General features: G+C 43.7%; 1 protein-coding gene and 1 long non-coding RNA gene across 4 annotated transcripts in view; one reads left to right on the plus strand and one right to left on the minus strand.

The window, feature by feature from the left end:
- robo3 (roundabout, axon guidance receptor, homolog 3) overlaps nucleotides 1-20,409 on the minus strand; it is a 366,973-nt gene that overhangs the window by 158,738 nt on the left and 187,826 nt on the right. The window lies entirely within an intron of this gene.
- Nucleotides 1-20,409, plus strand: part of LOC306969925 — a 358,335-nt gene that overhangs the window by 147,828 nt on the left and 190,098 nt on the right. The window lies entirely within an intron of this gene.

Consider the following 20,409-nt stretch of genomic DNA (forward strand, 5'->3'; position numbering starts at 1 on the left):
GAGGAAAATACATAATCTTAACATTTTTAAACTCTATATAGTCCCTTTAAGATGTGGGTAAAGCTAAAATGGCCATAATAAGTACCAGGTTACATCATTTATCTCATGCCAGATGGTCATTTTCCCAGCGTTTCTCCGTCTTCCCTCAAAACTTAAAACTCCTTGTTTAACAAAGTGACAGATCATCACTGAAAATCCGAAATCGTTCAGCCTTGTTCCAAAGCTCCTTATACGAGACATTATCGAGTCTGCTATCGAGCTCGCCGCCCGAAATGTATGCATACCCTTTAATACTTCATAGAGCGGCTTTCGTGAGATCTCCACATAAAAAAAAGGCAGCCCGACGCCGCGATGCAAAAAAGCCTCAACCTCCAGCGCGACCCTTCCGCGAATTAAATCAGCACCCACCTGGATTACGCCGTGACGGTCTCTTTAACATTTTAAATTATTCCGTGTTTGCACTTTTTTGCGCTCGTTGACAATTACAGGGGCGAGCGACGCGACGTTATTTATATATATTTATATATATGCAGACAGTAAATGGGTTTGGCTGCGTTTTGAAGGCCTTGGCAGAGATAATGGGAGGTGATTTGGACGCGACGGTTAAGAGTGATGAGCCCTCATTGTTCTGAGGGCGACCCCGTCATTAGCCCCAGAGAGAGAGAGGGAGAACGGGGGGGGGGATCGTTCTTGCACCACCTGTTGTCAAAGCCTTGGTCACCCCCCCCTCTCTTCCAAATGCACTCCCCTCGCCCTGCTGCTATTGTCCCGCTGACCCTTTATGACATCACAACAGCCACACGGTGCTCCCAGCTCTCACTCCACTAATTAATTCACACATAACCCTCTGGAGAAGGAGGTCTGTGGCTGGTGGAGCCGCTCGCTCAATATGTTTACACGCGGGGGGGAGGGAGGAAAACATGCACGGGAAAATATTCATCTTTCAGTCTTATTTTGTCATATTACAGCAGGATAATGCAGTCAAACTATTTTTTTTTTTACTAAATGTCTGGTATAGAGCAGCACGATATCAAGGGAAATGGCCATATTTGATAATCATCTTGAATATTGAGCAAACAACATTGTTAAGATACTGTAAACCAGACACTGTAATTATCTATGAGCGAAGGACAGCTCGCCAAGAATGATACTTATGCACTGTTTTGTCAATATCAATGGCTGTAACAACTATATAATGCTCTCTTAAGTCCATTATTATTGTCTCATTTTTGTCACTTTTTCATCACCTTTTTGTCACATCTAAACTCTTTTTGAGGGTGGAAGAACCATGGGAAAGAGCTCTTAAACCCTCTCTGAGACCTTCTATTTGTTGCTGTTGGACACTCTCCGACACTCCTCTCCGGGAGTTTTTGGTTATTTTTAAACTTCCACTTAAGTAAATCTCAGACTATATCCACACGAAGACAAAACGCGTATATTTTCAGTAACTTTCTTTGTAAGCATGAAGTCAGGTTAGTAAATGTGTGCGTCCACATGGGTCGACTCAGGTCTGTGAAAACGGCGCAATTCATATTCCAGGCCTGTGGTAAAAGTTGCGGAGACGTCGTAACAACGGAGCCACGTAAACGGCGTTTTGAGATCTTTCCACTCTGGGACTTAGCCCCAAAACGCCGGCCTCGTATGTACGATACACTGGATTGATAAAATATCTTTGCGTTTGGTCCTCAGCTTGACTTCGTATGGACGGGGCCTCAGCCTGATCAAATACCTCTAGGATTCTGCAGTGGGCTATATCGTGCAATATAGATCCAATATCCAACTGGATTTACAAAATATACATACATTAATATACTGCAGGCTAGCATATCTTATGTAATTCATTTCCTGTCATTGGTTCAAGGGTTCAAAGTGTCTTGAACTCAATGCCCCTTGTCCCTCCTTCAAAAAAGAACAAGCTAAACTTATGTAAATGAATAGAGGTCAACAAGAACCCTAAATGTGACCAGTATTAGCATTAACAAAGCTAAAGCTAATACAGAGGCTAGATTAAATAACTGGAATGCTAACCACCAACTTTTATGTTACAAAATCTTGCATGCTTGTCAACTAAATATTGCCAAAAGTTTCTATCCACACGAGGCATTGGAAGACAAATAGTTGGATTCCGTCTTACAGCAAATAGACTAATTAATGAAACTAATGTAACTCTCAAATCCCGTTAGAAAACTTCCTCGTGCTAATTAGCCCGACTCGAGTCTCCATGTAAACACGGCGACTTCTCTTTTCGACTGCGGACTAATTAATTCATGCGTATCCTCTGGAGGAGCTGCTTTGGCTGGTGCCGCTGGCTCACTCTCGTCCGGACAGAAGGGGTCGAAAATAAAGGGGGGGAAGCTGGACCCCCCTGTCCGCCTCCTCCCACCATCTGATCCTCCCCCCCCCTTCATTTTTTATAAACTGACTGTTCGGCACGAGCCCTGGCCTGCAATCCTATTAGCAAAGCCTGAGCAGACCACTATCCCCCCGATCCGGAGCCAAAACCTACAGCCCTCGCAGTCCGTGTTTACCCCCCTGTCACCGCTCGTTGGCTCAATTTGTCAAACCTCGATACTCTTTTCGCATCTGCATGATTCCTCGTAACGTAAACAGGCGAAGCTGAGCGGGACGGAAGCTGACAGCGAGTTGCGTTCCTTGACAAATGAATATGTTCGGACAAACCGCTCGAGACAGCTTTTGGGGAGACGCCGCCACGCTCCTGTGGGTACGCAGTACAAGATGCAAATACGAGTTTCGGGGCTTCGCTAACACGTACTTCCACCGTGATTATCAGAGTGAAACATTTAGATAACTTGACGTCTTGGTTAGCGTGTTGTGATTTATGTTCATGCGCGGGAATTCGATTGACGGTGAACGATTTCTCTGACAGCTACATGTGAATAATAACTGACGGCGTCACATAAAAAAAGGTCACGCGCTCTAATGTGCGGTTGTAGCGCCTTTAGCTTTGATTAAGTCAGGCATTCGCTGTGGCTTTGTTTCAGTAAGATTCTGCCATGTCAAAAGATCCAGTGTTGACTTCATTTTTCACCAAAGTCGCCCACTCCTGCTTTTATCTGTTCATGTGCAGGACCGTCTGGAACTTTGCAAACAGCCAGTCGCATCTCGAAAGGTTTTAACTGCTAGTAAAACCTTTTGTTAAATGTACCTGTTTGATGTGTTGAAGCTTCATCTTGTCTAAGAGGATTTTCGTCATGTTTCTATATATAACGAATGTTTTTAAGTCAGGTTCTAAACGTACATTGATTAAAACAGTTCAGATGAACCCTCACTGGACAAAACACTGTATCTGTGAAAGAGTGCACAAGCTGGAATATTCGAGAGTCTTCCACCTTTACAGTGTTTAAAAGAGCTTAAACTGTGGTTAAAAGCTTATCAATCTTGTGATCACTTGTAAGATCTGATTTACTGTTATAGATTGGGTAAGATTTCATAATGTGTTATAAATAGTGTAAATAGTATATGTCCATGTTTGTTTGTTTTTGTCTGTTTTTAAACATTTGTTGTCTTAAATGTATGAGGACTACGGATGGAAAGTAGCCCATGGCTAAATCTGGCACATTTACACAAAGTAGCTGTGCTGTGTTGTTCATTAATGTGCACTGTCCTCTCCAAATAAACAAAGCAAAGTAAAACAGCTTTCCCAACAGGAATTTCTATGTTTAAAATCGGAAACAATTTGCTAATGACTCCTTGTATCCTTAAAGAAAATTTTGACACACTGAGATGTATGTTCTTACCTGAGCTTTTCGTGTCTGGTCTTTGTGTGTGCGCTCAGTCACGCAAAAAGACCAAAGATGTTGTTAGCATTTGGCCTCTCCCAATGTATTCCGATAGCTCCAAACGGGGATGAAGTTGGAAGCGACCACGCTCTTCCATGGGCACACACTAAGACCAGACAGGTACGTATCAACTCGTCTAAGCTCAGGTAAGTAAATATCACAGTATGGATAAATCGTGACCTGTTCCTTTAAGTTTTTGAGCAAAAACAACATAGATGATTCAGATTTTGTTTCCGCTCTACCGACCGATGTACTGTAAAATCACTAACTTCCTTGTTTACAAAATTAACACGCCTGACAATCATGCCCAACAGGAATTTCAAGAAATCATCCCCGGTCCCAGACACTCGTCTTTGTAAAGAATGAGAAAAGCGTGTTTTCTGGCTGAACATGGGAGAGATGGGAGAGTGAGACCACTGCGTAAAGCCTTCTCCAGCACATCCCAATGATTCTCAATGGAGTTAAGATCTGGACTCTGTACTGGCCAGTTCATGAGTGAAAATTATGCCTCAAGCTCCCTGAACCACCCTTTCACAATGTGAGCTCCATGATTCATCTTGGAATACGCCCGTGCCAACAGGGAAGAAGAAATCCATTGATGGAATAACCTGGTCACTCAGGATGTTCAGGGCGTCAGCTGATCTCATTCTTTGGGCACATAGAACCAAGACCAGACCAACTGCAGTAACCCCAGATCAGATATTTAAATCCAGGTGAGGACACTTTATTTCCTTTTTTCTGATCAGAAAGTGTAAGTGTAGCTAGATAGAAATGCAAAGAACACTATGGAGTTCAAGGGGCGCTCCTAGCAATGGGTCACTGCCTTTGTTCCACTCCCTACATCCAATTAGGGCCGAATGCAAATATCCCAAACGCTATGCAAACCGATTTCCTCGACAAGCTGTGGTGAATTCCACATATTTGGCCCCGAGAGCGGGTCAGCGGCTTCCTTTCCTGCTTAAAGACTTGACTGACAGGCTCTTAAAACGCAAGATTATCCAAAGCCAAACAGATAAAATCATAATGGCCCCGTGTGATAATATCACCTCATGCAAACGACGCTAAGAGCTTTCTAATAGGTTAGCGGATGAAAGTGCTAATGCTGCTTTAGTCATCCAAGAGTAGCAAACAGGAGCGGAGCGTGTTTACACTGAAGCGAATGGTATTTAGCCCAGGGACCCGGCAGCTCTCGGCAAACTCCATTCTCGCATAAAGAGTGATTTTCTTCCCCCTCCTCGCCGCCATCCACCGCACGCGCCCGCAATGTAGGCAACTTTATATGAGGCTGTTTAGAAAGGCAGTGACCTTCATAGAGTGTGATTTAAATGCTAACAGGTGTAAAGTGAGATTGATGGCGGCGCAGTGCAGAGCGAGTGCGGTGTACCCTTCGGGGGATTGTGTACAGGTCACGGGGGCTGCTCTGCCGAGTGTCGCCGCCTCCGTAACGACTGGAGCGTCACAGTTTAGTGCGATGTTTTATGCGCGCTCCGGTAGTCAAAAGTAACTAAATGCCGAGACGTGTAAGGTTGCCACGGCCAACACAGGCCACCCAAGTAAGTGGTGCTGAGCAGGAGCCCGAGCTCAAGGCCTGGAGGAGGGTCTCTGGGGATTGTGGTTCAGATGGGTCAAAGACAAAGGACAAAGTAGCGTGTAATATTCAAGGGGCCCTCATGATATAACTCGCTCAAAACACAAACTTTGGCAACAATTACTGTAAAGACAAAGTACAGGAAGAGTACAGGATTTGTTTATGCAGCAGCAAGTCAAATGTAGGCATTTATCATTTGTAGAGAGGAAAAATGATTAGATTAAGCAGAGGAACCAGGAAAAACGTTGATATCTTGTGACTCAGTGGCATTATGGGTGCAGCATGGCACCTCTGCTTTCCCTCACGGTGGCCTTTATGATGCTCCATAATCAATTGTTTTGGGGTTTCTGGACAGTTTCTGGTATGAACCCCTAAAAACAATTGATCCTGGAGTGTCATGAAGGCGGGGTGAGGGAAAGCAAAGGCGCCATGCTGCACCCATAACGCCACTGAGTCATTAAAGGGTAAAGTATGCACAAACATTAAGATTTTTTTTTCCATTTAAAAAGTTGCATAGTGCACCTTTAAAGGTACTATACGGGGTTTGCAAATGCTAAAATTAAGTATTTTTCTCCCCCTACATGTTCTAGCCATGTCCTAATGTGTAGAATGAGCTCAGACCTGTTCACCACAACTGTCTCTAAAATCCTGCACTGTCACGCAAAAATGTGTTAATTCGGGTCCGAATTGCCGTCATGCATGAGCTGAATATAGTAGCTGCAGTTACGCATATGGCCTGAGGTGGCAGCAATGACAAAATCAGCAACTTCTATGAAAAATCTATGAAAATGTAAAGCCTTTGAACTTTATTTTTTGCATTTTCGATGAATTTGTGGCATAAAAGATCAAGCAATGTGATTAAAATCTAACAAATTAAATGTTCATGCCAAGTGGAAACAATTATAATGCTTTTCAATGGCATTTAAGACCTTCATTTTGGCACAGATAAACGGCGATAGAGGGCGTGGCCTAGCTGAGGGGGAAGAAAACCTCTTGTGGGAATAACAATTTTTCACAATTTTTTGTTGTTTTCTGGTGCACTATAAACATGTTCATCACACATAAATAAAGCAAAGCCAAAATCCGTTCTAAACAGATGTTTATTCACAGCAAATTGTTCAGTAGAAGCGGAAAAACGGCACTCGCTGCTAACGTTAGCATACGTAGCATGACGCTATAGTTGCCTTCCTGGTTCCTGTTTTTGATATATTTTTTGCGAAAATTTGGGATAGGTTTAAGTCAAATTAACAAAAAGGGCAAGTTCTGATTTTCATTTTACAAAACACTTACAGAAATATCAGAACTTGCAGATTAATCCTTTTTTTTTAGCCATTTTGTTTTTGCATTTTCGATGAATTTATGGCACAACAGATCAAGCAATGCCATTATTTCCAAATAAATGAAGATTAAATGCCTGTTCGAAACAAATGTAATGTTTTTCAATAATATTCAAGGCCTTCTTCTTCTTATTGCTCAGTGTGAACCATGTCAAGTGCAGAATAGGCCAAAAGTGAGAGCGGCGCTGGCTCAATGTATCCATTCTCCTCTTCAATCCAGAGTCACAAATCCTTGCTAAAATTTGACAAGCGCCCACCAAAAACCCCTTAAACCCATTTTCTGCACTGTGGGACTGTGGGCGGAGGGGGGGTGGAGAAGCGAAAGGGATGAGCCGAATGGTGACGGTGGCCGTTCAGCTGTTTCCCCTAAATCGGCGTCTAGGATTACAGCGTCTGAGAAAGTTGGGCCCGAGCCGCAGCGACGACGACCGCTGGGGTGCCTTCTCCCCAAACAGAAGAGGCGTTCACTTGTCACCTGTTCATCTCTCGCAGCTGCCGTCACGAATCCTGACCTTGGAGACAGTGACGTCCCAAACAAGACCAGATATTTCAACATGAACGGGTCTCGATCGTGAAAAAAGCCAGATCGTTTTTTTATGAGATTTTAGCACAAGTGAAGTCTTTTTGCCATGACAATATTTGGCTCTTCTTTTCATAAAGTTTTCAAGGTCAGAACCAGCTAAAGGAGAGATGGACTTCTTTTTTTTAACTTTTAACGATGGTTTAAAAACGTTCTCTTTTCAAAAAACATTTCCAGAGAAGGACTTTTCTTCATTCACACGGTTAACCCTGTTCGCGTTGGTGGTTGCTACTTTACTGCAGAAGTGTTCAGACCTGGGTTCCCTGGATGTGGTCAGAAAATAAACGAAAAACTGTCCACATCTTTCAATCAAACTGTGTTCATTACGCTGATGAGGTTAGCAGAAAGTCAAAGCCTCTAAAATCCTGCACTGTCACTCAGAAAGGTGTTAATTCGGGTCCGAAGTGCCGTCATGCACGAGCTTAATATAGAGGCTGCAGTTACACATAAGACCTGAGGTGGCAGTAGTGAGCATGAAATGACAAACTTGCATCTAGCCCCTTTAAACGGCTCTTTAAGGTCGATTTTACCCAGAACTTCCCCCGAACAAACACAAGAATCAGCCCAACAATGGAGCAAGCCACACAAGTGAAAGCTTTTTGCCCTCAAGTCAAAGATAAATGCACAAATTCAACCTGGAAGACCAATCTGCAACATTAATCCATTGCTCCTCACCAATCATCCAATCACAGCCCCATCTCAAGCCACACCTTCGCAAAAGCTGATCACCGCAGCTGCTCTTCCTTGCTTCAGCCATTTCATCGCCTAGGGTCCCCTTCCTAACCTTCCTCTTCCATCACTCGGTCGTTTCCCAGTCGTGCTGTGCCCCTCCTCCGCCCCTCATCTGCCTGGCCTCGGGTCTCATACCAGTGTCCGGGCTCCGGGGGAAGATTCTGTCTAACATTCATCATTGCCGTGTATTTCGTATCGCAATCGTCCGCCGGTGTCTGAGACCCAACAACGATTCATGTCCAACAAAACTTCCTAACAACACTCTGTTTCTGTGAGTCTTTTCAGGTTCAGGTTTCAGGTTCCTTTTATCGATCGCGTCTTAAATATTGTGAGTTATCAAAGAACGGCTCTTTGAAATGAACTGCAGGTCTCTTACTCCTTAATGCAGCCATTCCCAAAGTCCGGGACATCGTGGACCCCTTATTGATCAGAAAATCTCACGGGGCCCCCCAAATCATAATGGTTTACTCCATTCAAAGGATTTGTTTTATAATTTGAAAGCTAAAATTACATTAAAAGTAATATTTAGAGATAGCAGTAGGCTATATACTGACTTAAACTGGTGCATGTGTCCAGATAAATAACATTTCAAATATCCATGATGTGAAACCCAAAAGATTTGTCTCTGAAAGATACAAAAACAAACGGCAGAGCATTGTTCAAACTTGTTCTACAATCCTAGGAGACCTGCAAACAGACCTGTGTTTCCTGTGGGAGTTTGCAGTAGGTACTTAAGAAAACTGAATGTATCCTGGGTCTGCCTCTCAGTGCTCTGTCCTTAAGAGTTTTCGCTGTAAGGTTTGCTGTTACCTTCTCCTTTGGAATGAATCGTTTTCTGAATCCGACTGCAGAATTATGTTTTTAAGCCTTGATTATGTCCACGTGAATCAAAACATGTGGTTTTCATTGACAAGTCCCCACAGCCTAAATTTAAAAGAATAATATAAGTACTTTTGTTATTTGTTTTCATGGATCCCAAAGACTTCCATGAAAGAGCCATAAATCCTGTCACTGCCGGGCGTTTCCCCTTCGCAATCACAAGCCCCGCCCTCCACTCACAAAACTTCCAACCGCGGCCCCGCCCCGTTCTTTGAGAATATTCATGAGCCGTAAAAGAGACGAAGGCGTCCGTAATAAAACCGCCAGAGGGGCAGAGCGCTCTCAAAAGAGGAAAAGCCGGCAGGAGTTTAGCCCGAGCCACTTTTGAATGTCAAATCCCCACGCGCCCAGGGGTGTCTGGGCCGCTCATTGTGCTATAACCGACTTTCTATCCGTCTGACATGAATGGGCCCGGGCGGACGGCACGTAACAGCATAGGTCGCACTTTAGGGGGGGGGGGGGGGGGGGGGGATCAAAGAATGACTTTTTAGTGCGTGAAATCGGGGGCATGGCGCTGAAATTCACAATGAGCGTGGAGAGATTCGGCGGCTATTGAAAACTAATGACTGAGTTATTCAAAGAGGATGTTGTAAAGGATGAAGTTTATGACAAAAAGAAGTCGTGAAGTTTAAACAAAAGCCATATATTCGCACCGGATTAGAATTACCTCAAGACCTCAGCTACAAAAGTAAATATTCCTGACGTCCTCGGAGTTTCCATGCCCGTACCCGTCGGGAATTTGGAAACTTTTTAACCAGCGCAATAAAGTGCTATAGTCATTACATCATGCCATCAAAGCACTACACTGACTTAAATGCTGCTTTTTATCCATTTACAAAGTATAAAAGAGAAAAACAATGACGTCAGAGGTGAAGTACAGCCCCGTTACCATGGCGATGTTAGACAGACCAACATGGAGGCCTGACGTTGATGTCATGAGCGCCATGTGGTAAGAAATAAACGTTCTCGCTAAAGCAAAGTTCACATAGACAAACCTGGGAGTCAGCACTCGCATCACGAATTAATAAAAGGCTTGTTGCCATCAGTGTTCATGATCTATCCATTATTATTGGAAAAAAGTTTGTTAACGCCGCATCGTTGTCACTTTCGTCATATTTTTGTTGCTTTTTCATCACCTTTTTGTCGCCTTTTTTCTCTCTTTTTCGTTTCCTGTTTTTGCCGCTGTTTGTAGCTGTTTTGTTGCTTTAGCATTACTTTTTTATTGCCTGTTTTAAGGTAAGATAAGATTGATCTCATGTTGTAGAAATGTACCTGTTACCTTTGATGCTTTCTTTTGCTGCGGTTTCATCCTCATTTACATTTGTCACTACTTTGACGATGATTTGGATTTGGATAAAGTCGAACTGAAGAAAATGTGCTCGTTTTAGGCAGGGGTTAAGAGGTTGTCCTGTGCGAATAGGGCTAAAGTTTGAGGTAAGGGTAGCAAAGAGAGCACTGCACTGGGTCAGATACGTAGAAAAAAATAATGACGACGGGTTCAAGGAGGAAGATAAGGATAAAATGCAGAAAAAAGCCCTTACAAACGTGTGAGATGGGCAAAAATCCGAGGCCCTCCATCCATCCATGCACACATCCATCCGTGCACAGGGACGCCTATGTGCTTCAATCCTTAAAGGGATATTTCAGGATTTTTGACATAGGGCCTCATTTCCTAGTTTTCCAGAGTGTTGCTGATTTCTGGAGATATTCTTTTTGTAATTCATGCAGTTCTTGTATTTGAAGAGTTTCGTGGCGCTAGGCTAGTGCAAGGCTAGCGCATTTCTACGGTATCAGCTAGTCTGCCTTAAAAACAGTCTGACCCGCTCCACAGTGCACCTGAGGAAAATCACTTATAACACTAGACTAACCATATAAATGTCTGTCGATAGAATAATTTTTTTTAACCATTTTGCATTTAAAAGAACTTATATTTGAAGAGCATCAGCTTCGTGGTTGTATAAGCTACGCAGCGGCGGAGTGATCTGCTAGAAAATAGTCCCTCAAGATGCGATCATTCATGTGATGCAAGGACAGCTATATTCCAAAGATTATTCTATCGACACAGACTTATATGGTTAGTCTGGTGTTATAAGTGATTTGCCTCAGGTGCTCTGTGGAGCGGTGGACTGTTTTTAATGCAGGCTAGCTGATACCATAGAAATGCGCTAGCCTTGCACTAGCCTAGCGCCACGTAGCTCTTCAAATATAAGAACTGCATGAATTACAAAAAAATACCTCCAGAAATCAGCAACACTCTGGATAACTAGGAAATGAGGCCCTATGTCAAAAATCCTGAAACATCCCTTTAACAGGATCTTCGTCAGGGCATAAATAATTCATTAGACACTGGTGTGCTTAAATACACAAGTCATGTGACAACAAAATGTCATGTGAACAGAGCACATATGAAAAACAAAAGTATACAGTGAGTCGACAAACGGGCTAAAGTTTGCACTGAACTTTCTGAACTGCGTGTCCAACTTTTCTTCCATTAATTAACTTTGTAGAAACTGATTAACGTGATGTTTATTCGCAAAGCGGACCCGATCGAAAAACGCCGCCTCCATCATATCCGAGGTCGAGCGGCTGCCGGCGACGCTCGAAAACCCCTCTCACAGTTCACGCGCGCAAACACCCATCCATCAAACGCGCCGTTGATAATAATTGAAAACGGTTACCGCGGCAACTGAGGCGAACCAATGCTAATGGCTTATTGAGTGCCTAATTGTGAGTGTTTGGATGCCTTCAAAGAGGGGGGGAAAAAACCGCTCTGCAGCCGTCTCCTGAGAAATACAACTTGGCGCACCTGTTCTGATACATCTGCACCGTAAATACATGTCCGGGCAGCTTATCGGAATGCTTTACTTTCATTGATGAGCGCGCGACAACATCAATCTACTTTTGTGGCTGTATAATAAACTTTCTGCTGCTTTTATAGGCGGTTAATTTAATGCACCATCTGCAAAAGGCAAGATGGAGTTCTTAATCTTAATTCCCTTCACATAATTAAGTTTTAAGTTGGCATATGTTTGCTTGTAAACCTGCTTTTTTTGACACCTACGCCGTGAAAGTTTTGTAGCAACTTAAAAAGTATGTGTTTGGAAAATACCGCTAAGACTCCAGATGTTGTAAAATGCACTCGTACAAAACGCAAGTAGAGGGCGCACTGGGGGTGGTGTTGCATCCTCGCTCCTCCCAACGCCTGCTTTACGCTCATTACGCACATGCTATGGCCATGAAACACTCTGAGCGAGGCCACTGTGACTGAATGGTGTTGAAGAGTATTTGCCTCGCTGTTTTATTCATGCAGTTGACCAAAAAAACGGTCCTTATTGAAAGGAATAAGCCACCGTTTTTACATACTGAGATATGTTCTTGCCTGAGCTTAGACGAGTTCATTTGTACCTGTCTGGTCTTCACGCGTGCCCTCAGTCACGCAAACACAGCGCAGACGGCGTTAGCATTTAGCCTCCTCTCCTCTATAGCTTCAAACCAGGTGAAGATAGAAGCTACCAAGCTCTTCTACGTTTTCCCTATTTAAATATGGTTACATGGAGTGTTCCACGCTCCAAGTATACGCAAAATGAAACAGTGTGGATTTTCTAAGCGGGTAAGAAGGGGAACTGTATTGTAAGGCGTAATAATACCAGGAGTACTTCGTCATCAGCGCAGTAATATCTTCACTTTACTGTGCGGACGCCATATAAGCTATAGAGGAGAGGAGGAGAGGCTAAATGCTAACGCCGTCTGTGCTGTTTATGTGACTGAGGGCACACGTGAAGACTAGGCAGGTACAAATGAACTCGTCTAAGCTCAGGTACGAACATATCTCAGAGGAGAGAAGAGGAGTAATAGTAACATGGGCCAACGTGCGATCAGGGCAGACTTCATAGACAGGCATTGTGCATCATCAGGCAAAACGTAAAACTATCATCAGTAAATATAAGACGCAAAATAGAAGATTCAGATGCCCCAACAGAAAGTTAGTGACCTGTAGTGTCACAGCGGAGAAAGAAGAGAAGGAGGGAGCAGAGAGAGAGAGAGAGAGGGAGAGAGAGGGAAAGACGCGTCTCGGATACATCTGCGGGTTAAAAATACGTTTCCAACTCTCGATTCTGCTCCGCACCGGTCAGTAACAGCAATGTGGGGACGACAGGCCACGGGTCGGGGACACGAGGAGTGGACATAGTCTTTGGAGCAGAGGGCACGATGCAACACTCTGCACAGAGACAGCCAGATGTGCAGGTCCTTTGTGTGCAGGCCGTGCAGCTGTCCGTGTCCTGGGAGAGGCAGTGAATACTGAATGATGCAAACCGTCAGGTGGGCCACGGATAAAAGCCTACCTGTGGCGCCGCGTATGCTGTAGGAAAATTAAACTTGCAGTAAAAACGACCATCTTATGCGCCAAAAATAGTCTCAAGCATAAAAATGATGAACCTTTGATCTAAAAGTGCATTGTCATTATTGTAAAATACCACACAAGCTGCAAGAAACATATAATGTAACTCAATTTGCTTCAGTTAAAAATGAGGGGGACATGCTCCTGAATGTACAGATTATAAATATTAATAAAAGGATTGTTTATCTGTTATTTAAAGGGACTATATGGGGTTTAAAAATGTTAAAATTTAGTATTTTCCTCCCCCTACATGTTCCAGCCATGTCCAAATGTGTAGAATGAGCTCAGACCTGCTCACCACAATTGCCTTTAAAAGCTTAATATAGAAGCTGCAGTTACGCATAAGACCTGAGGTGGCAGTAGTGAGCATAAAATGACCAACCTGCATCTAGTTGCTTTAATGAACAATTAGTCGATGTAATTATCATGACAGCTCTATTGAGGGCCGCACTTCTGGCACACTTGGTCTAGACTATAAAACCAAGAGGAACTTGATTCCTCCGTATGATTTTAACCAGAGTGTGGGCAGGCAATTTGAGAGCAGAAGAGGGACACGCAGGATAAGACATGTGCGACTGAAACAGAACACCTCACATATTTTGGATGAGGATACAAAATGTTTAAAAGCTTTAAAGGGGCTAGATGCAAGTTAGCCATTTTATACTCACCACTGCCACCTCAACTGCACCTTCTATATTAAGCTCGTGCATGACAGCAATTCGGACCTGAAGTGACACCTTTTTGAGTGACAGGGCAGGATTTTAGAAGCAGGTGTGGTCTGGTCTGGGCTCATTCTACACATTAGGACATGGCTGGAACATGTAGGGGGAGGAAAATACATAATTTCAACATTTTTAAACTCTGTATAGTCCCTTTAACAAAGGCAGGTTTGCACGATATCGGCCCTTTCCTTTCAAACTCGTGCTGTCTAAATGACAATAACAATGTGTTTACCAGGTAAGGCGTCTCCGAGGACAAATAGCGAGCGCCAGTCCGAGGGAGGCAAGTCAAATATCTCTACAGCAACTAATCCCTGGGAGTTTCCAGCGCCTCCCCCACAGGGAAGGCATAATGACTTGGGAGATTCCTTGCATTACCAACAAGAACATTTGATAACACATAACGAGCCGCGTTGAGGCTCTCGACTGAGTGATGATGAGGACGTGATTAGTGCTGGCAGCATTTAGCGGGGAAAAAGCCAATTCCATCGTCACCGCCTGGATATTTCTCTGCGTGCGACGAGGAGGAGCGAGACAGATGTTCATTGTCAGTCACAAATGATTTCGAGACCCCCTTGGATGTTTAGGCTGAGAATGACGGGAAGACGGCGTAGTTTAAAGCCGTGCAAGTTGTAAGTTACAGTGAGAAAGTTTTTTGTCTCGAAGTTCTCGTCATGATAGATGGAAGCTATTGTTTCATCTGCATTTATGACTTTATATATGAATGAAGGAAGCTACAGTGAGAGTTTAATACAGGGATTTGTTCCATTCTTTACCAAATACAACCAAAATAGATCATGGGAACTTTTGACAATGATACAACATTTATTATAGGGAATAGATGCAAGTTGGTCATTTTTATACTCACTATTGCCACCTCAGGTCATATGTGTAACTGCACCTTCTATATTACCTGAAGTAACACCTTTTTGAGTGACAGTGCAGGATTTTAGAGGCAGCTGTGGTGAACAGGTATGAGCTCATTCTACATATTAGGACATGGCTGAAACATGTAAGGTGAGAAAAATACATTTTACATTTTTGTATAGTCCCTTTAACCTCTTAACCCCCCTCGTTACCGAGCACATCTTCTACATTTGGGCTTTAAGAATCTTTTTCTACTTCTACTTCTTCTTTTTAGACTTTCTTTCCAATCGCTTTTTGGCACTTTTTCATCGCTTTGTTTGCCAAGTTTTTGTCACTCTTTTGTCACGTTTTTGTTCTGATTTTGTTGCTTTATTGTTGGTCTTTCGTGGCTTTTCTGGTCACTTTGTATCACACTGTTGTCGCTTTTTGTTGTCATTTTTTCACCACAATTTTGTCACTTTTGCATCCATTTTTTTAAAAACATTTTTGTAGCTTCCTCATCACATTTTTGTGGCTTTTTTGATGCGCTTTCATCCTCATTTTCATCTTGTTTTAGTCACTGTTTTGATTTGAAATGTGGCCGGTTCTTTACCCCCTTAAAGGAACAGGCCACGGTTTTTCCATACTGAGATATGTTCTTACCTGAGCTTAGACGAGTTGATGCGTACCTGTCTGGTCTTTGTGCGTGCCCTCAGTCACGCAAAACGACCAAAGCCTCTCCCAGCATAGTCCGATAGCTCCAAACAGGGTGAAGTTACCACGCTCTTCCACGGGCACAAAGACCAGACAGGTACACATGAACTCGTCTAAGCTCAGGCAAGAACATATCTCAGTATGGGAAAAACGGTGGCCTGTTCCTTTAAGAGGCTAAAGTATTTCTTGACAGTATATTAATTTAACTTTGCCAAATTATGTCAAAATAAAACTTGAAAGAACTAAAGGAGGGATGTGGTGACTATAACTGAACTTTTGCACATTTTTAAAGTCACTAGGAGTTCTGTTTTAGGCTTTCCTTTTGTAAAATAAAATAAAAGTCAGATGAAATGCCTCAGAGATTAGAGAGGGAATCGTGTGTCTACTCTCCCTCCTCTTACCAGCAGCTTGCCCGCATCACTCGCAGCTTTTGACGGGGAAAAACTCCCACCAATAGGTTGCGGAGCTTAAAAGGGGTCGTAATCTCCTCTCCGGGCTTCTCCCGTTCAAGTGCGAAGACTACTGACCCTAAAAAACTGTTTAATTTGTAAAGTCGGGCCTGTACTTCACCCATCCTGCCTTCCAGTCTCTCCAGTGCCAGGCTGCGGCAGATGGGCCACGAGGCTCCCTTCCTGGGACGCCTGGCGCTCGACCTGCTCCTAAATATATCCTCAACTCACACACTGCGAGAGAAATCAGATGTATTTCACGTGCAATCGTCGAAGCGAGAATGATTAAATCTAAAAAACTGCACTGCGTGTTCCAGTCGTCTCTCAAACGTGAATGCCAAGTGTTTAAAATGTCCACTCTGACCTGAATCTTAAACAAACATGTCAAATCTAATTAATTGCAAAAAAATAAAATAGATTTCCGAGATTGTTTGCCTTCCAAGTCCCATGGTCTGGGGAGTGAGAAGTGCCATCTTGGTCCTGAGCCCCCCTTGGCAGCCCCGGGCGCCCGTGGCCTTATCTCCGGCCCCGTTTGGCGCCGCGCTGCAAAGGGTTGGCACCGATCCCTCCTTGGCGCTCGGCGTTATATTTGTTCTATATAACCTCTCTCTTCCCGAGGCAGCTGTCCAAAAAGTGTATTAGCAGGCTTATGTTAAAGTCCACCAATGTTAAGGCACACACTGGAACTTTTTTTTTTACGTGGATTAAGAAGTCTTATCGGGGAAGTGGAGAGAGCCTAAGCGGGGTTGAAGAATTCCGCAGAATCAAATGAAAATAGTAGAAGCTAATATCACTGCTGAGATGTGTCCACGGCAGAGACATAAATATCCCATCTCCACTGGGGATTCCAGCTTTTGGAAAACATGCAAGTCATGGAGCACAGACATTTTCTTTTGTAGAAAATGAAGGTTTATTTAAACACATATTAACTATCTTTCATATTTTTGGATGCTCAAAAAGGTATGTATACGTGCAGAAACATCTTTTTATGCTATTTTTGGCAACACTTTATAACAAGTACACCTTATTTAGCCTTAAATGATGAGTTAACACTTCATCATCAACAATTCATTAGTTAAGTGTGACAAAAACTGAACTACTTTTCTACAGTTAATGCCTAACTCATAATGAATAGTTCTTCACATACTTCACTTATTCATTATTAAGTAGTTATTATGTGTTAGCTAATGAAGTGGGACGACAGTGGTGCAGACGGTAGAGCGGGTCATCTCATGATCAGAAGGTCAGGGGTTCGAATCCTGCCTCCTGTCGTTGTGTCCTCATCATCAATCATTTATTAAGGCTAAATAAGTTATATATAGTTATTATAAAGTTGTTGTTTTTTTCCTTAATCAGCAATTCTATCTGATCTTCATACTAGTTACTGGATAACACCTTATGAACAATTTTGAAATATCTTGTTGATGATAACAACACCAACGCCCTGTACAAGAAGGGCCAAAATCGCCTCCACCTTCTGAGGAGACTGAGGTCCTTCGGGGGTTTTTTATGACTCTGCTCTCCACTACGCTGCCGTGTGCTGGGCCCCGGGCCGCACGGAGCGGGACAAAACTGAACAAGCTGGTCAGGACCTCAGCTTTTCCTGGGCTGCTCCCTGGACTATGTGGAGGAGGTGAGGGACAGGAGGGTGTCCATCATGGACAACACCTCCCACCCACTGCACGGGACTGTATAGGAGCTGAGCAGCTCTTTCAGTGGAAGACTGAGACACCCTCAGTGCAAGAAGGAGCAGGTCCTTCATCCCCACTGCTGTTAGACTGTACAACTATTTAATTGTTTGCACATTTCCTGTCTATTCTGCGTACCCTGAGAGTTTCTGAGAGCTGAATGTAGCAAGTGAATTTCTCCATTGGGAGATCAAGAAAGGCTTATCTTATCTTATCTTATCTTAAACACATATCCCACCTAAGGGAAGTGTTTCAGAACATGATTTTAGAGGTTTAAACTGAGTTTAGCAAGCTTCATACGTAACAAGACCCCATGGAGACAGGATAGTTTGATTGTTCTGCATTAACTTTTGCAGTCTTTGTGATTTACAAGTGCGTTTTCGATCTGATTTGTGATCCATTGCCACCCGCCTCTGTCCCGAATTCAATACCCGATGGCTATATGTCCCTCTGTCGTGTCTACAAAATGTCAGCTCCCGAAATAATAGCTGCTCAAATAGATGAGCAGATCAGACGCTCGGCAACGCGTTATCAAGGAAAAGGAGAGACAGCAGCCCTTGGAGCGGGAAACATGACCCAGCGCGACCTGACAAAGCCGCATATTAGATCGAGAAAGCCCGGACTATCTTATTATCTACAGAAAGCCGCCGGCAATACAATATCCCCAAGGGTGCCGCAAATATTGCCAGCATTGTGTGCCCTTGGTTCGTGCATGCCATGAATTAGGAAGAAAGGGAACAAACAACACGTCTTGTTTTTTGGGGAGGGGGGGAATCCGCAAAAGCCGTAAAACAAGTTGCTGAGATAACCGCGAGGGATTACGCACCGGGAGTGAGACATTTCCAGTAACGGGAGTCTATTCTCTGCATCTTCTTAGACAGTTTTTTTGTGTCTCATGCTTTCCGGTTCGGCTTAAAGTCGCAAACACCTCCAGGCTTCTGATGCCGATACTCAAACTGAGGCGGCACGAGGTGAAAGGTAATTCTGTTCGCTGTTTGGAATTTCGATCGAAGGTGACGAATGCACTCGGCGGATGGAGGATGAGTCATTGGGTGTTTTTGTGCCATATTTTCACGCGAAAGGTGACAGTGTTTCCCCATAGTACGCACCTTTACTAAGCTTGTTTGCCCATGGATTTAGGACTTTAGGATTTGAGTTCAGTTGTGTTTTCATTCTGTTGATTGAGGTACTGAGGCTGTATCTCTCTCAGCAGCGGGAAACGATCTGAAACAACTTGAAACGTAATCATTTACAAGGCAGGATTGCCTCTCCCCGCTTGTAACTAATAATGAAACGGCGTTTAGATTTGCAATTTAGATTCACCGCAAAGGGTTACTTTTTAAGCTTGCCCAGAATCCTTACATTTAAAGAAGATTGAAGAGTGAAGTGCTAAACTCGTTCAAGAACCCGCATACTTTTGGATGTGCACGCTACGGGATTAGCACAGCAACAGGGATGGTGCGCTGAAAATGAGTTCAAGCTATCGAACCAATTGGATTTTCTCAGCTTTACGCCGACATTTCGCCACGAAACATGTCCCTTTCTCTGTGAAAACTTGTGGTACACAGTCAGATCACGTTTTGCGGCGAAACATCGACAAAGTTGGTTCCATTAATCGGACTTCATATATTATGCAGGGTTAGCTCTGCAGAGAATATTACTCAAAGTAAAGCTGCAGTTTGCTAATTCATACTTCATTCATTGATTTGTTCTGTTGATTTTAGTGTCCGTCACCGAGAAGTTATAAAACATGCAATACCGATGCCCCAATGTATTTAAAAAGCTGAAATATGTCGGCTTTAGAGGCCAAAAATGTTGGACAAGAATCTCAAGTTCCATCACTTTTTACTGCTGATGGAGAATGAGTTCAGCTGGCTTGTGTTAACACTATAGAGAATTCCTGAAATAGTTTCCTATTTTTCAAAAGGCCTGACGATATTAGGAGAGGCTAAAGAGAAGCCAAGGATCAGAGGAAGCGCCTAAATTCGCCGGTGTTTGTCCGAAAAAATCTCGCTGTCAGAAAGGCCCGTTTGATCCAAATTGGTAGATAATAGCTTTCGTGGAGAGGGTCGTTGGTCCTTAAAAGTCTGCCGATTGATTCTGCTCAGAGTTGTCCCCCTTATCCCGAAGCCGCCGGAACACCAAGTGCCGGCAACGAGCGTCTATTTTAAAGCGTTCACCTTTTGCCACTGTCAAAACAAACTCTAATAGCGGACACTTTAATTGGCCTTCTTGGCGTTTCATTATGCTTGCTTAGGAAGGGGAAATATCTATACGGTGTCAAGGTTTGCCACTGCTGTGTTGTACTTTTTCAAGGCTTAACATCTGCTGCGTGACAATTTGCTGCCCTTCCTATCGCCCTTGTCCCCAGCAAAGAGAGATATCCCCGCTCCGCTGTCCACACTGGTCACAATTGCCGCTCTCTTGCAGCCAGCCCCGCCGTCATCCATCTGCGTTAACAGGGAGCGGAGATGGGACTCTACGTCAAGGCCTGGCGAGCTTGATGACCGGGGAGGGTGGGGTGCATAGAGGAAGGGGGGGGGGAGCTTAGGGTGCCATCTGCCAGGGGATGTGACATGGAGGTCAGAGGTGGTGGCTCCAGCTAACGGGAGCTGATGATGATAATGATAAGAAGGTCACTCGAAGCCACTCGGTCTGCTAAAGAGCACTCGGATTTC

Source organism: Gobius niger (assembly GCF_951799975.1).
Source record: "Gobius niger genome assembly, chromosome: 11".
Taxonomy (NCBI): domain Eukaryota; kingdom Metazoa; phylum Chordata; class Actinopteri; order Gobiiformes; family Gobiidae; genus Gobius; species Gobius niger.